Source organism: Scomber japonicus, chromosome 9, assembly GCF_027409825.1.
Source record: "Scomber japonicus isolate fScoJap1 chromosome 9, fScoJap1.pri, whole genome shotgun sequence".
Taxonomy (NCBI): domain Eukaryota; kingdom Metazoa; phylum Chordata; class Actinopteri; order Scombriformes; family Scombridae; genus Scomber; species Scomber japonicus.
The window spans coordinates 11,176,648-11,192,450 of record NC_070586.1 but is presented as its reverse complement, the minus strand read 5'-3'; the positions used below and the strand labels follow the sequence as shown (position 1 = coordinate 11,192,450).

Here is a 15,803-nt window from a genome sequence, read left to right as displayed (position 1 = left end):
GCTCCTCCTCATGGTTTTTGGATTGTTCGTCGGACAAGATGAGAAATTTGTAGACGTCACTTTGAAATATGGGAAAACTAGGATGGACATTCCTCACATTTTTCTAATGTTTTAGAGATTTTCTATTATGACAATAATTGTAAGCTAATGTGCCTTTTGGTGTGGGGCTGTTTTTCATAGTTCCCTTTTAAAGGATACGTCTGGTTATATTTGACTTTTTTTCCTCTGAATTCCATAAAAAAAAGACCAACGTCAAACATGAATTGATCATTCCAGCAAGAATTGTCTTTAACCAAAGCCTGATATGCAGTAGTGTATTTGTCAGTGCCACAGACCTCCATTATTGTCCAAAAACTACTAAAAACCCATCAGCCTGATCATTGCCCTGGCTGGCATGTCCTTTTATTACTATAAATGCTACTGCTGTTTGTTTTGAGTAGATCCCACATACACCATCCTGCTATCCCAAAGGGTATTTAGTTCAAGCCTGAAAATAACCCCCAACAAATGCATTCATTATTCCAATTTATAAAAATGAAAGTATATATTCATGTACTAGTTTTTTAAAAGTTGCAATACACGACTTTCCGACACTAGATGTCGCACTATAGCACCAACATCTCTGACCAAAACAAGTGTGTGTGTGTGTCATTTAGTCAATAAAGTTAGGGGGAAAAAAGAAAGCTGACAGCTCAAGAAACTCAGATCAAGCTGACAGACTAGGCAGTTTTGATCAAATATGGATTAAGATTCTGTTAGTGCTTATTTCTCACCTTAAATGTTTTTTTAGAAATATATTGTAGTGTGTAAAACGGATGTGGGGACATGGAGGAACTCACGTGCTACCAAAACAAAGATCAGAGAAGCTTGGATAACAACACACTGAAAGGTAGTGTGGCTTAATGCTCCTCTCCGGTCACCATTACTCCACTATGTCTTTACTTAGCAATTAGTTATTTGCTTACATCCTGTGTGGCTCAATGTCATTTATTAACATCTTAAGTAGGAAACATTGAGCTTAAATTAAGGGATCTGAAAGTATTGAGAAGGACTAATAAATTGTTGGTTTTGGTATGCTCATGCGAAAACACAAAATATCTCCAGCCTTATCCTTATGGAGACATTTTAATGCTACAGCACACAATGCTATTTTACATAATAGTGTTCTTCTGTTTAAACTGGACACTGGCCCTCTGCACACATAAAGCCAAGAAATGTTTTTTCCCAGTTTGTTGTGGAAAAATGTGTCTGCACAGAGCCCTGACCTCAACCTCATCCAACACATCTGGGCTGAACTAGAGCACTAACTGTGAGCCAGGCCTTATCATCCAACATCAGTGGCTCACCTCACTAATGCGCTTATGGCTGAATGGCAGCAAAATCCCTGCAGCAGATTCCAAAAGAGAAAAGTGATGGCCATTATAGCAGCACATTAAAGGATGGGTACAAAATTCTTTTATTCTTTTTTTCCTCTTTTGTATGGGCTTTTCTATGCCCATATGAACAGCCTACAATGTGAATGAAAAAACCCACAACCCTCATTTTGAGCAAATATTTATTTAAATGTTATCTGAAGTTAATATGGGGCTTCAGCAGTCTGAGTTAGACAAACAAAGTAGATGTCTTTCATAGTTAGTGTTTTGTGTCATGATGGACAGTGTTTTCTTGTTAAGCTGCAGTGGAACAATAGTAACAAATAGAAGAATTTGACTAATTGAGCCTTGAACCTTGAGCTTCATATATGCTTCAAATAAACTTCTAAATAGGTTATTGCACAATAGGAGGCCTTAGGACATTGTAACCTATTACTTACACTAATGTGCATTATGAAAGTATCTCTTAATGTCTGGAATGAACAGGAGGAATTACTGCAGCAAGAAAATAAAAAAATGTGTCAGAGTTCACCTGAGTATTCTTTTAATGTCCGTGGTTTTGGAATAAGATGTTCAACTATCAGTTGTCCGTGTGCTTTAGGTCATGTAGGAAGTTAATTTTCTCCCTCTGCAGATCTCAGCAGGAGGTCTGAATTTGCCCAGATCTTATCTTTCAAAGACCTCTACCTGCCACGCTCTGCAGAAAAAGAGAAATCCCGCATTGTGGCACCTACATGCGTGGATCCTTGCACATTAACGCACACACAGAAAAAGAAGAAAAGTCAGGTGAATTTACATATACTCACTCATGCTTGAGCAACACACTAAATTGCCTCTAAACCTTAAATCTTAATGCACAGGCACACTTACTGAAAGAGTCAAATCCGCATGGCTACGCCCACTTAGTGACTCACTCAATAAGCAAAAAGCGTCATCACACACACACACACACACACACACACACACACAATCACACAATCCTTAGGGGATGGCAGTGTGTGGCAGTAGAGGACATTTGGAGAGCCGTTGCCGCTGTTGCTGAAGTGTTGTGCTTCCTTCCACCCTGATAATTAGGCTGATGGGAGCGTCACACACACTTAAGGCCTAGATCTCCTCTGACAGACAGGGAGGAGAGAGGGAAGGGCATATGGGAGAGATGGGGGAGGGAAGGGAAGGAGAGACATGTCTGGCTCCTTTCTGTTGCTTATATGTCATGCTCAGTTGTTGAGAGATGGGTCTACCTGTGAGTGTGTGCCAAGCTGCCACCTGCCAGCTTGTTTTGTGTGTGTGTGTGTGTGTGTGTGTGTGTGTGTCTGTTTGCATATTTATATAATTGTGTGATAATCAAATGTCCCCACGAGGAGCTATTTCAAATTTAGGACTTTGCATTTGGCTTCAAGTTAAACTGACTCTTACTTAAAAGCAGCCTCTATCATATGAACTTTGGCCCATTTCTAGGCTTTTTCATTGTTTGCTGGTCTGCTTCCCTTTCTCCCAGGGGCAACTGGCCAAATACATATGGCTAGACATCACACTGTGATATTTATAGCATGGCTAAAATGGAGTTTGATGTAAAAAAAAAAAAAGATCTAAACCATCACTTGTTACTGCCAAGTCTTTGTTATTCCCTTAGAACTCATATCATGAGCTTCTAAAGAGAAAATAGGTAATTATAGCCCACTAATTTCTCTAGTGACAGTAGCCCCAAAGGACAAATGTGTAATTCAGCCATAAGAGATATATTTATAACAAAATATCCATGAATGGACTTCACACCACAAATGAATAGTTTGTTAAAACATTTTAGTCAGTAATGTTGGATTTCCGGTTGAAGGTTCAAATTTTGATCCAGTTGGAATGAATCAGATTAGGGTTAAATAAGTAACGGCTCCATAGTAAGACGTTTATGGCTGAAAAGCTTTGTTGTACTGACCTCTATAGGTTGAAAGTGTCTGCACTAGTGACCATAACGTATGTGTGTGTGTGTGTGTGTGTGTGTGTGTGTGTGTGTGTGTGTGTGTGTGTGTGTGTGTGTGTGTGTGTGTGTGTGTGTGTGTGTGTACAGTACTATGAAAAAGTTTAAGGCACTTTAGATTCTTATCTGTAATGCAATACCAAGCAACAAGAAGAGAAAGGTGTTCTAGAGATTTGAACAAGATGGCAGTCTCTGGGCTCTGGGTCTTCTTAATGAAGAAGTGATTTCATTAAAAGTGATAGCTAATATTATGACTTGTAGCAAAAGTTATAACTGGTTAGCCTTAGCAGACACTCTTATAGGCAGCTCAAAACATATTATACTTGAGAAATAAGTCTGTGAGCATGTGCATGGAGGAGATTAAACGTGCAAGAGCAAGAAGAAAAATATACCTTTCTTCGAATGTATAAATGTTATTGTCTGCAGACACATCAGAATACAACAGGAATATGAGACATATCTTAATACACTGTGTAAATAGATGTCCTTTGAGTTACTTCTCTGTGGTATGCCATAGAAGATGAGTCAGTCACACTGACTCATCTTCTATTTGTTGAGATCCAGAGCACAGAGTGAACCCTGTCCATTTCATCAGCATTGGCACTTTGCTGAGACATGAACAAAACTTCACAATAATGTTTGTCATTATATGCTTATAATGACCTTTCATTGCCTATATTAATTCTCTAAACAGTAAACCTAACCTTGATCCTTACCTGTACAAGCCTAACACTAACTCCTCCCCTAATCCTTAATTAAGATGCCCTCAATGTGGGTTTACCACATTTAAGAAAAGGAGCATACATGAAAAGGATTTATGAAAGGTCTATGTGTGTGAATCAAAGAAGTTACTTTTTTAAATGTACTTTGTTGTCTAAGTCTAATGAGTTTAGTAAAGAGTAAAGTCTAGATATAGTATACTCTATTCGAAAAGTGCCCTGAGGTCACTTCTGTTGTAATTCGGCACTATGTAAATAAAGTGATTCAGGCTTTTCCTTGTTCCTTGCATGAAAACACAACTAATGATCACAAAGCCTTAAAGTCAATTTATTCCTGTTAATAAAAACATGAGGCACTGCACTCTCCATCTTACTTCATGAACAAACATACACACAGTTTTGTCTCTGTCACTTCAGAGGTTACATTGACTTACATTAATTCCCTAAAATTAATGATTCATGTTAAGGAGGACTTGCCTTTTGTCCCCATAAGGGAGGGGAGTTCCTGCAACATGACTGTGTAAACATATTTATGTTACCACAACCAAATACCAAATATACACATACATACACACATTTGTCTTTATGTGCTTGTGTGGACACTCGTTGGCATATTGCATTCCTTAGCCCCTTACCCTAACCTTAAGCATCACAACTAAATGCCTAAACCCAACCATTACCCTAGACTGAACCTAAACCCAATACAAACCTTAACCTTAAAACCTAGTCGTTGCTCTCAAATTGCCCTTGAAGTTGTGAGGACCGGTCAAAATGTCCTCACAACACAGAAATTCCCTCACAGTGCTGGTCCTCTCAAAAATAGAAAAACATACTCACACACACACCTTACTTACCACCTGCTGAGTCAGAAATGGACTCCAAAATAAGTGTTAGGACTGTTCGATACACTACTTAGCCGAGTGATTAGACTTCGCCTGCCAGGGCTCAGCCCTATGCCCTGTGCTGCCTCCCAGAGTGCACTGCTTCAAGCTTCAGAACTGAGTATAATTAGTCATCTGACCCCCCCCCCTACACACACACACACACACACACACCACCGCCACTGCCACTGCCACCCCCGCTAGATTACAGGTTTCATATCATTACCTCCTGATGAAAGACTGTTCAGCTAGCCATCGCTGCCTGAGTAATTGTCAGGCTGTTGTTTCTTCTTTTCTCTTGTTTTTTCCTCCTCCCAAAACCCCCACCCACCCAACCTCCCGTGCTCTAATCATAAAAGGAGTCCAAAAATCAAAGGATTAATTCAGCATCATTGGTTTAAAGCAATTAGCTGCTGTTCTGGCTAATCCCCAGAGTTATGTCTCAAATCCAGAAATTGGCCACTGGAGATGTGAGGCTCTGCCCACACTACATTGTTTTGCCTGGTAAATGGAGTTGAAACAGGACTTCTTTGCTTTGAAAAAAAAGTAGTTTTCCAAACTCTTTGATGAAGAAAAGGAATTGTACAACTTTGAATGATTAAGAGGTTTATCTTTGAATTTCAATGTCTTCCCCCAGTAGTTTTTTAGCAGCACAGATACTTAATCCGCTGCATTCATTTGGGATAATTAAAATAAGAACTCGTATTTATTCAGTTTAAGCCAGCCAATTTGCAAAAGTTATTGGCTATTACAGTTTTGGCTGCAGGTTTTTATAGCTGTTCCTTGTGAGAAATCATGCTATACATTTTAATAAGCCCCTCATCTGCCTGATTTGCCACACTGTGATTAATTTTGTCACAGCTCATAGAAAAGTTGAATCATTTAGGCTGGTATTTAACATTTTAATGAATGCTTTATACTCTGTGGAAGCTTCATGAAGATTTATTGTGTCATCACTTTGTATGACATCTATGTATAAACTACTAGCTGCTGTGTCAGTGGGATTACATAGTCGGATAAACTTTTCTCCGTCAATTCCATGCTGTGGTGACAACATGTGAACACCAGGGGGAGCTGTGTGATTACATATGACAGAAGACATGAATACATGCATTGCAGTGATACTTGTCGCTGCTCTGATCTGTTTTTAGAAATCAACCCTCCTTATGTTTGTACTTATTAGATTTCAACAACCTCTGAGTTGTTATTTGTATGTTTTAAACTGTTGTCAGGCTCAAAATCACTTCTGATTTCATTGAATCACTGAAATACTGGTCACAAATGGCACATTAAGAGCAGAAGTCCCAAGAAGTCCCTTTCTGGCTTCTGATCCCTTGATAATGAAGCAGTGTCTTCTTGCAATGTCTACTTCTTGACACAGGATTGGACATGAGTTGTGAGAAGTTCAACCAAAGAGTTTTTTCAGTTGAATAATTTTAAGAGGACCAAAGAGTGAATGTACCTAATATTTCACAAGACAAACAACAGCAATTATAGATAAATGGAACATTTAACATCATTTTGTGTTACAGAAATCCCATTTTTCTCTAATTTTGTGAATGCTTGTGAAGACCCCATTGGGGATTTCCAAATTCCAGGTTGGGAACCACTGGTGAGAAGGACACTACAGGAAATACAACCTATTGGGCAAAAATTGAAAGCAAACTTTATTAATGACGTACATTTCACAAGGGAAAAAGATTAATAGAAAGATGCTTATCTGTTCATAGCAAACACTCATGAAGTCACATCAATCATTCATTCACAATGGAACAAAGGCAAAAGACAATAAATAAATAAATACTTTAATGCTACTTGTAAAATAAATTACAATCTGAGCACAGCTGAGGTCAGGGAGGTTATTCCAACCACAAGTTTCTTAAAAACTAAAGTTATTTCACCAGGTTATAAAGATCTGAGAGGTCATTTACTGCTACGTACTGACAAATACATTATATTGATTTGTTTATCTAGGCAGAGTGGCATTTAAGAGTCTGGGAGGGCATAGGAAAATGGTGAGCCTTCTTTATAGGGTAAAACCTTGACTTCACTCTTATCAAAATGACCCTGTCTGCCCAGGACACCAATCATTATGATATCTTAAAGTTGTACAAAACATTCTTCTGTTGAACACTTTGAAAACTGCTATTAAAAGGAATTACAGATCAATAAATTCTGCACTACAGGAAGGCACAAGGAGATAAGGAGTAAAGAAATAATGTAATTCAGTTATTGTGTCTCCAGGTCTAAAGAAAGACATGGCTCAGGTTGGGGGCATTGACTCTATTGGCCAGTATGAACGTTATATTAACTTTCTAGCTCATGACTTATATTACAGCAGCCTGAACCTTAGTAGTAACAATGTACCAACAAGTAATTAAGGTATAAAGATAAGATCCCAGTATCATTACCAGCTTACAGCCATAAATCCTTAAATTCTGCCCCTGATTGCTGTTGTTCCTCAGGACAATCACAAGAAGTGGAACAGTAGTGGGGACTTTATTTCCTAGATCAATGGCAAGTTAATCATAAAGAGGACAAAAGTCCAAACTGTCACGGCCTGTGAACCGGGAAGGATAGCGTAAAAATAGAAGAAGAGTAGAGAGAAGGACGCTACGGTAGCAGCTCAAACTGTACTCTTCTCACTCCCTGTGTGGTGACAACACGTCAGTTTGTGTCACTATTTTTAGTCCCCTTCATCTTCATTCCTCCTCTGGCCTTTTCACAGCTTTAAAGGGAGTGATCTGAGAGGCTATGTCAGGAATTTGCTGCGAAACATCAGTGGGATTGTGTTGTCAATGAGAGACAAAAGGAGCATGTTGTTAAAGTGTTATCATTGGTGCTTTCTACTCATGCAGACAGTTAAAGGTGTGATCACATGAGAACCACCATTCAATGACTGATTACATGTGCCAGATGACTGTTTTCTCCCAGCCAGGAGTGCTTTACATAATTATGCGTTTGTACCAACAACGTTTAACATGGAATAGTTGATGTGCACAATTTTAACACTCCAAACTGTCACCCTATAGTTTTAGTACTTGTGTATAAGCAGTTCATAGGAATTTCATTATATTTTGTGAGGCCAAATTATGTATACAGCCAAAAGCATATAAACCACCATACATAAAAGTACATAAAACATAACAGCATGTAAGGATCATAAATTGGAGTATAAACGCCACTATAAATATGAAGATTAGCTTTCATTAATTCACTTTTGAGGCACAAATGTACATAAAACATCATTGAAAACAGCTCAATCTCAATAGCTACATTTTACAATGGAAAACCAATATTAGAACCAATCATACTAAATACTGCTACTCAAAAGCAACAGACCTCTTTATATCTAAGAGGAACATCTCAGAAGACATACAGTAATGTCCTGTCTCACTTTTAATAAGCATGACACTTGTACATGCCATTTTAACCCATCCCTATCACAACAGTCATATATATACATAAACACGTCTTACTCGTTTTAATCATCTGTTCCAGTTCCACAACACTTGAATCCAAAAACAACAGCCATTACCTCAAAGGGCGGACAACTAAACCGGCTCCAAGACTGCAAAGATTTCTCATTCCAAAAGTTGCACTCACAACTTCACATGTTCCATCAACAAACTAATAATCTTAATTTGGTATTCAACCAAAAATGACCTGCTTTATATGTTAAGTATTTGGACAGTGACATATATAGTATTATCCATTACTTTGTCTTTTTATACTCCCAACATTAGATTTGAAATGAAACCATGACTACAGGGTTAAAATGCTCTTAGCTTTAAGGGTGTTCATATATTGGGTGAACAGTATAGGGCTTGTAACCCTTTTCATAAGCAGTAGCCCCTTTTTTAGGACAATGCAACAAGACAACAATTGTGCATGTACAGTCAAAGCAACCAAAAAGTAAAAGTTGTCTACAGTACAGACCTGACAGCAGAGAAAATGCCAAATGTCTGCTAATGTCTGTGTTTCATACACTTTAGACTGTCAGTGACTTTAAATTATTTGTCAGAAAAATTTATTTAAGCTTATTTTAATTTGTCCTATAGATTTTGGTCTGCTAAAATGGTGGATTGTATATATAGAAAGCAATAGTTCCCACAGCGTCAGCCCAGTGTGGATGTAAACACCCTTAAATTAAAGCACATTAACATCATAGTAATTGTTTCATTTTGTGTGCAGCGTAGCAGTGAAGGTTTCATCTTTACCACGTCATTCATTTTTTCTTCAAAATCTATGACAGAATACATTAAAAGTGATATTTAACTTCATTTGGGAGTTCATGAGAGCTCAGGGGACGAGTAGTTGTTCAGCTTCCACAAATGATGGCAACTTTCATTCATTATCAGAGCTAATGGTGCTCAAATCTTGAGCTTGTAATTTTATTTTATGGGTTTTTTTGCATATTTGACTAGAATGTGAAACTTGACTCAAAAGCACTTGGTGAAAAATGTGTATTGAATGTGATGCTATCATGTTTCATCATATTATATACTTTAATCCACTCACTGAGCTTTTGCTTCACTTAGATCTGAGGTTAGCATCCCTCAGACTGGTATTGCTACACACAGTTTGCTCTGTTATGTAATTCAATGTGCTTAATACACATTTGAATATCAGTTCAATAAAGGCAATGTGCTTATACAGTATAAACAGTGCTCTGTGTGAGCTCTTACAGGTTCTTCCAGTTGCTTTTTTCATTCAGTTTCCTTCTTCCTTCCAGGCAGAGGCTGAACAGTGGCCTCCAAAGATATCCAGGCCTATGTCACATGACCAGATTGAGTCACCTTCCCCACCATGTGACCTCCAAGTCAAAAGAGACAGAATCTACAAACAGCAACAATAAAACAAGAAAGAAAAACAAGTAAGAATATGTGTGGTATGCAGCCTGGTGAAGACATTATCTAGTGGATCGAGTGGAATGTGGAGCTAGGGTTGTTGGGGCGAGGGCGAGGTCAGATTTGTGTGGATCTGCATGCACATATGGCGTACATATGTGTGGTTGTATGTACATTACCGCTTCATCAACTTGATGTTATCATCTGTTGTAGCATTGTATGAATGATGTTGTCAAAGGATGTGACACTTGTGCTAGTTTGTACTGTCATTTTTATCAGGTTGACCAATCTGAGCTGAGCAGCCTGCCTGAGGACACGTGCAGGGAGCGAGCGACAAGCTGGGTGCTGGAGAAGTGGTTTTGCAGAGGAGACGCTCAGGGTTTGACCTCAAGCTCTTCCTGAAGGTGTTGGAGGGTCTAGAGCTGTGGGAACTCTGTCTGCCTGAGCTGTGTTTGGCCATTCAGGTATCTCGAGCCACTGAAAACTGTGTTACACATTTTTAATTCTCATGCAGCAATTATTATAATATCTTCCTCACAACTGCCTCCAATCATATGAAAGTAAATATATTAATACAATTAGAAGAAAAGTTGATTTTGGTCTATGTAGGAAATAATGAAGTCCCCCCGAAGTCAACATGAAAGCTCTCAACTTTATTTGAGAGATTTTTAAAAACAGCCCAGATGAGAAATTTAAGGAAAAAAGATCGTTGTTGACTGGTGATATACACTTTTTTAAATAACCTTTATTTATACTGTAGTTTTTATAGTTTCACTGTTTCTGTGAAGCCAGGAACACACAAGCTAATTCAAATTCCAATGTGACAACGGCTGATCATTGTTAAGGTCATGTCAGCACTGGTCTGCAAAACATAGGCTCTCGTAGTTTGCAAGACCTGAGGATTAAAATCTTCAAATAAGCTGAAACAGTCACAATTGCATGAAACAGATTTAGTTTTGTGACTAGAATCCTCTTTACATGGATTTTAAAGTTAAAGTATTTTCACAGGGTTGTGGGGCCTCATCTGCTAAACTCCTCTGATCTTCCCCCAAACTTAAGTCAAAGAGTAAAATGGCGGCCACTCCCACCAAACCCTCAATTAGAGACAAAACTTGCTCCAAGTCTTAACAGACTCCAAACCTTAAATACACACCCCTACCGGTCCAAAATGAGGGGCAATACATCCTTTTCAGACCCCAGAGCCGATAGGTATAATGATAGGAAACCGGCTGCTAAATGACACCCTAGGACAGTAAAGATTACTTTCTTATTTAGAGGGTCAGTGAGGGGAGTCAGGCGCCGGCTGGTTTTTCTCTGTGTCCCCTCACAGGACAGCCTGTGGCAGCGTCTCATTCTGAGATTTAGTACTGAATAGAACAGACCACCCTCTTGTTTTGGTTTCCATTTCATGCTCAGCAGGAAGACCCGAGGGTCGGCTGGGTTGGGGGATTTTATGGATGAAACAAAGCCAACCTACTTCTACCTGTTTCTGTTTCTATTTAAATGATCCCACCCTCCCTCCCTTGTCTTCTCTGTCAGATTACGACGGATCATCCAGATGCTCAGGGAGATGTGTGATACCTGGCTGTGTTCGAGGATAACTCTGCCACCAAAGCACCACCATGCCCCTCATACACCAGGTGAACCAACCTCATGAAGGCCTGAAGGAAAGCTGTAGTCTGGAACAAATAGATAAAAAGAACTCACTAGGGTTGTGCTGGGGCTATGAATTTAATGTGAGCTTGAGGCTGAGATTGCCTAAAATAGCTTTAAAAGTAATGAGGGGAAAATGATAAGTAGGGGAAGTTACTTTGCATTTCAGCCTGCTCAGAATTCACATGAATGGGAAAGTAGATGTTAGCACCACATAGCAAGCAGGAGAACAATAAGTAATAGTTTAAAAAAATGTAACAAGTGAAGGTTGGAAGACATAATAGTTATTGCTTCATAATTAATTGTCCAAAGAAAGTGAAGAATTTGATTAAAGGTCCAAAGCTTTTTATCCTAATGAGCACATGTTCATACAGCGATAACAGCACAGAGATAAAGACACACACAATAGGCTTGAAGCAGGAAGTACCTCTCACTACTTCCTTTTATCAAGGAATCTACAATCAGGGGTTACCAAGAGCTGCCAATTGTCTTCCTGCCTGTCAGCCTTGTTTTTCTCACAAATTTCCCGTATCGTTCCTCTTCAGTGCAATGTGGTTATTTTTATGTTACCTCTTTCCTCCCATTTGTGTTTCTGTAGGTAAGAGCTCTTCTACTTTTAGTCTAGCTTTTTTCATTACTACCCACATGGTTTTTTATTTGAAAGTTGAAACCACTACTTCCTGTTTGCGAGGAAATGTTTCTTGGAACAGCCTACTTGACTCTGACCAGCAAATGTGCAGTAAAAGCTTTTCAGATCACTATCACACATAGCATCATCTGTCTGTACAAAGAAGCTAAATAGACATATACTGGTACTATTCGAAATGCATACTTTTTCTGTTAAAGTTATAAATATGCACATAGATGATCTAAACAATGGATAAACTACCTAATATACAGGCACTCTGCCAAACACTCGTGCTGACCTTTAACCCCACCTCGCCTTCTGATGAGGTTGTAAATAAAAGAGGCTGACCTATGACTCTCTGCCTGCTAGATAAGAATAATAATGAACTCTGGATCACTTTTTATTGCCGTCATCAGCTTTTTGGGGGGAATTGAAAGTGATTGTGTCTGAATCTCAACTTGTTACCATGAGTATTTGAACCTAATTGAACTGCGCTGTTATATAGAAAAATGCCAGACAAGATTGTATGTGATAAAAAAGCCAAGTTTCTGCAAAAATGTGTTATTTTAACTCCCTCTGCCTTTAAACAACAGTGATAACTTCTAGTGCTCCTTATCCACTCATGATTAGATGTACTGTATTTGTTTCCCTATGAGATGGAACAGGGCAATTTCACTCAGTCTGAGTGTGGCTGTGTGGTTATGTGATGGTGGTGGGGGAGAACACAGTGTGAAAGGGGACATTTTTCTTGCCGGGATGAGGAGGGGTCGGATTTGGAAACAGGGGCAGCAGTGAGCAGGCAGCAGCAAACTAGCACATTTCAGGAATGCCACACACCCTCAAAGCTTAACTCAAGCCACCCACCCCCACACCTCTCACTTTAGACTTGGACAGGGGGATGTAAGGGGGGTTTAGGGGCAGCAGAGGAAAACATAAGGGAAACAAGCATTCTTTCATTACAAGTTCATGTCTCGGGTCTTCAGTCTTTAGTCTCGACCAAATAAAGTGGAAGATAGGAACTATAAGTGATATATAAATATATGTCGCTGCAAATCAATGGATTTAAACTGGCCTAATTATACACATGCACTAACTAACATTTAAAAAAAAAATAGGACCTGAAGATGAACAGGAATTTTATGTAAGCTGGTGTGAATAGAAGCACTGGAAAAATGAAAGTTTCTGTTCCAGGAGACTTACTGAATTTCCAATGAATGTGTCTGAGTCATGTCTGGAGTTTTAACAGGGTTATGATTATAAGTTACTGGCCAAAAACAAAGTCTGTACCTATTCACATATATAATATTTATTTAATTTCATCTGTATAACTTGCACCTCATCCCTTGCATCTGTAAATATTGCCTTGTCAGCGCCATCTTTTTACTATTTGTATTGCATGTTTATACAACCATATATCACATATACTCTCACCTATACATATTGTCTCATCAGCACCTTATTCTACTATTTGCACTTTCTGGGCAATGGAGGTGAATCTAATCTAATAAGAAAGGAGAAACCATTTGTATATCAGTCCATTAAATATCCTTTAATAGCCTTAATGCTAGTTTATCTTAGCATAAAGACTCCAGAATCCAGAGCCATATATTAGCTGTAGGCTCACTTCTGTTCCTCTCACACATTATCACAGCAGAAACAAACAATCCATCCACACTCTGCGGCCTTCCCACTTCTCACTCGTCCTGCGTTCAGAACCTCTGTCCACACAAGCCGCCATCGGTCAGCAGCAGCTCTTGGGGAGCTGAGAGGACAAACTTAAACAGCTGCCTACTCAGATTACACTTCACTAAATGCGACAGAACATACATACATCAAATAATATGGAAGGATATCTATTTAGTGAGAAAACACTTTCTATGTGAATTGGCCACAGCCTTTCTCTGTCTAGTTCGCCAGCCTTCGTCCACCGCTGTACGAGTACTGGAGCCCAGAGCGTTTTTAAATATCCTCACACAGACAGCTGCATGATGATTTCCTCCTGTTCTGCTCATGAGCATAAACACCCCTTCTGATTGGTTGGAATAATGCTGTGTGGCTCAGGCCCATTATATTTTGAGCATTTTGTGAGATCAAGACATCACTAAATCATGCAAGAATCCATCTTGTCAGGCTTCAAGTTATGTGCTTGTGTTGTGAATCCAGCTGTCTTGATGAGTAAGACTGTTATAGAAGGTGATGGACAGATGGTTCATCCAATCACCTGCCAAGTATTTTTGGAAAGTGATTTTTAACTTTTCACAGTTCCTAAGAACTTGTCAGATAGTTCTTTGTAACAAACCATCTGGTCCAAGCCACTTTTTTTGTTTCCCTTTTACAGAGCCAGGACCTTTTTCCCAGCGCTCACACAGAATGGACAACTAGCAGGCCTTTCTTTCGTCAGAATAACTAACTCTAATTTTAATTATTAGCTCAACCATTTCTCAGTCGGATGCGGTGACTTCCTGGAGTCTCATCACTTTGATGGTGACAGTCAACACATTTTTTTTAACCTTGTGACAGAGCTGAGCTAGCTGTTTTCACTGACATCTAGACTTTGTGCTAAGCTAAGCTTCTGGCTTTGGTTTCTTATTTCACATTTCACACGCAGACATGAGATTAATACTTATCATCTTGTCTAACTCCCTGTAAGAAATTGAATAAGCTTATTTCCCATGTAACTATTTCTTCATGGTGGATGGAGTGATTTTTGCAACAGCTTGCAACAGCTGCCGTTGCCGGTCTGCTGGTGACACAATGATGTGGCTGTGAAATGTGGTTGATTTCATTATACTATTTATCTAAAGTTTAGTTGCAGTTGAGTCAGTTGCAGCTGACTCATGTGGTCACCTTTGGATTTAGCATCATAAAAGTACAAAAAATGTTAAGATAGAAAGAGAATAGTCAAACGTCTGTGTTTCTTGGATCTTAACAGTCCTGAAGAACAAAAACATAATGAAGATATGGATTTAAGAAGCACACACAATAGAAAATACAATACATTAAATAGGAACTAAAAGATCAAACAAAACAACATGATTTTAGAAATTAACAATTGTATTTTAAGAGAATTTTTGCCACCTATCACTAAATTTAGGTAGTTTATGTTAATGAGTATAATCAGTCAGAGCTATCGGAAAATATGCTTAATTAACAGCAACAGAACACGCTGTTTCCTGCTTCAACGTCTGTAGGTGTCCTCACACTAAAACCTCATGTCCTTTTTTCCACTACATCACATCAAAAGCGACCAACGACCAAGCTGCCTACAGTACAGGAAAATTCAATATTTACTCTCCAGTTTACCAGCAGCAGCCACTCCGAGCTCGTGCAGTTATGCAAGTGAATTTGGCTTCATGGAGGGAACAGAGAAGTGTTTGCATAGCAGTGAAAAGTTGTGCAATCAAAAGCTAGATCTTGAAATTGTTACACTGAGTTAAAGTGAAGTGAATATAAACTAATGAACTTGAGTGTTACGACAGTCATCTCTTTTTTTTTGCAGTTATGATTTTGAAATATCACATCACACAACTAGATTCATACAAACAGTTATGACTCCATGAAATCTTGTGTTCATCTAACTCATGATTGCTTGCTGGCAATGTTGGAAGAGGAATTATTCTTGCATTATTGGAGAGTGCCTGAATATCAAATGTAAACCCTATAATGGCAACATAACAAGGTCTTATCAGTTCCTTTATTATGTCTTCCTGCTCCTGCATGTTCC

The 15,803-nt window shown here is 38.8% G+C and overlaps 1 long non-coding RNA gene across 1 annotated transcript; it reads left to right on the top strand.

The window, feature by feature from the left end:
• Window positions 1-763: 763 nt before the first annotated feature.
• LOC128364142 (uncharacterized) lies at window positions 764-11,499 on the top strand. Its single transcript, XR_008321756.1, has 3 exons — window positions 764-889; window positions 10,078-10,262; window positions 11,338-11,499. It is a non-coding gene; the product is annotated as an uncharacterized LOC128364142 (long non-coding RNA).
• The last annotated feature ends 4,304 nt before the right edge of the window (window positions 11,500-15,803 follow it).